Consider the following 2,500-nt stretch of genomic DNA (forward strand, 5'->3'; position numbering starts at 1 on the left):
TCATCATCATCATCATCATCATCATCATCATCATCATCATCATCATCATCATCATCATCATTTTCCTCTCATTATCACCATCATCATGTTCCTCTGCTTCCTCTTCGTCTGATGATGATGATGTTGATGATGATGTTGTTGTTGATGATGATGATGATGATGATGATGATGATGATGATGATGATGATGATGATGTGGTCTAATGTCATCACACTCGCTTTCGAATCGGAAGGTTCTGGGTTCGAGCCTCAATCGGCGCATAGTTGAGTCCTTGGAAAAGGCTCTTTACTCATATTCCCTCACAGTACTCAAGTATAAAATGAGTACCTGGCCAGTAACAGCCTTGTCTCTGTCAAAAAAAAAATTGAAACAATACCTGCTAATGTCATGTCAAATACCAATTGTTGCATTTTAAGCGTTGCTGTTGACTTGGGTCATTGTAAAGTACTTTGGACAAATTTGGTGATACAGTCGCGTCCCTATATTCCGGAACTCTACAATCCGAATGTCTCCATTATCCGTACAAGTTGCCTTGGGACGGATTTAATTTTCTTCTTTTTCTGCACACTTTAGGGACTGAGTTTTGTGACGAAGTGGCTGGGTGGTTAAGGCGTTGCACTGTGACCCGGATGGTGCCGGGTTCGAGCCGTTTGATCCCCTGAGGCAAAGTCACCCCAACTGACGGCATATGAATGTAGAGTTTGCATGAAAAGTCAGTTTGTTAAACGTTTTTGTCAAGAACAGTTCAGTGTTATCTTAATCTACCCTTCTTCTTCTTCTTCTTCTTCTTCTTCTTCTTCTTCTTCTTCTTCTTCTTCTTCTTCTTCTTCTTCTTCTTCTTCTTCTACTTCTTCTTCTTCTTCTTCTTCCTCTTCTTCTTCTTCTACTTTTTCTTCTTCTTTTTTTTTTTTTTTTTTTTTTTTTTTTTTTTTCTTCTTCTTCTTCTTCTTCTTCTTCTTCTTCTTCTTCTTCTTCTTCTTCTTCTTCTTCTTCTTCTTCTTCTTTTTCTTCTTCTTCTTTCAGATTATCCCGCTTTTTTCAGGGTTGCCATAATAAATGCCACATCTCCATGCATCTCAGTTCAGAGCATCATCTTCCTCCAGGCCCAGTTCTTTCATATCATCCTTTACCTTATCCCACCATCTATTCTTTGGGCGTCTCTTTTTCATCTTTCCCGCCACTCGTAAGTTCAATACTTCCCTTCCCACGTACAACCTCTCTCGTCTCTTTACATGTCCGAACCGATTTCAATCTATCTTCTCTCATCGTTATTGATACATTCTTCACTTCACTCAACCTTCGAATTCGTTCATTTCTCTTTTTGTTCTTCAAGTACCAAGTCTGTGCCAGACATCGGTGATCATTGTACGCTATTCATCTCTCTGATCAGATAACCTCAGAAAACTAACATTACTCTTCTATTTCTTTGTCACCCAGCTGTTCAAACCATTCAAATATGTTTTTCTTGGTCTACCTTTACTCTTTTACACTCCTATCTTTCCTATGAGGGCAAGATGTTCAATACATTTATGTCGATTTAGGCGCCCTAAGAATTGCATTTATTTTTGTCTTGTTGTACGAATACGTAACCGTTAATTTCAGCTTGCTCTAATACTTATTCATTAGTTTTCTTCTCTGTCCATGAAATTCCTAACATCCTTCTAAGAAACAATATTTCTGCTGCCTCCAGTTTCTTTCTAATGTCCTCTGTAATTGTTCATTTCTCACTTTATCTTAATCTGTCCTATGAAGTATAATTTTATTACTCCAAATCGATATATCTTTTGGAGATTGTAAACCACATCGTTAGCAAAGTATGGTGCACAAAAATATTTGCTTAGAACTGTGTTTGGATTGCCTCACTTCTTTAGATGTTTGAAAGTATCAAAGTAATGTGCGGCTATGTACTCTAATTGTATGACGCTCGCCTTCAGATCAGAAGGTCGTGGGGTTCGATTCTCGCTCTGAGTGACTCATAGTTGAGATCTTGGAAAAGGCTATTTACTCACACTCTCTCACCGCACTCGGGTATAAAATGAGTACCTGGCCATTAACAGAGTTGTCTCTGTTCAAAAAAATTCTAATATCGCCTTATAGGCGTTATGTCCCGTCTTAATTAATTATTAAATATTGCTGTTGGTCAGGGACCCCTTGTAAAGCGCCTTGAGCACGTTTAGTGGATATTGCGCTATATAAAAGCTCAATTGCTTTTTATTTATCTTCATGGAGCTCCATTTCTATCTCTCTCCCCCCCCCTCTCCCGCCAACTCTCTCATCTCTTCCTCCAATTCAAGTTCAAAGTCTTTATCTGCAAAAGGCGGATTGCCCATCACCGCAGATTTCATACAATTATATGGTGACTTTCTCCATTATTGTGTTATTGAGTTGAAAGATAAATGTTTAATAGTTGACCAAATTTGTTGTTGTTGGTAATACCTCTGTTCTCTTTCATGTTGCACTAGGCCTTCTCGTTCCTTCTGGTGTCCATTTTTGGGCAGTT

Source organism: Berghia stephanieae, chromosome 15, assembly GCF_034508935.2.
Source record: "Berghia stephanieae isolate SIO BIC M18660-M18661 chromosome 15, UCSD_Bste_1.3, whole genome shotgun sequence".
NCBI lineage: Eukaryota > Metazoa > Mollusca > Gastropoda > Nudibranchia > Aeolidiidae > Berghia > Berghia stephanieae.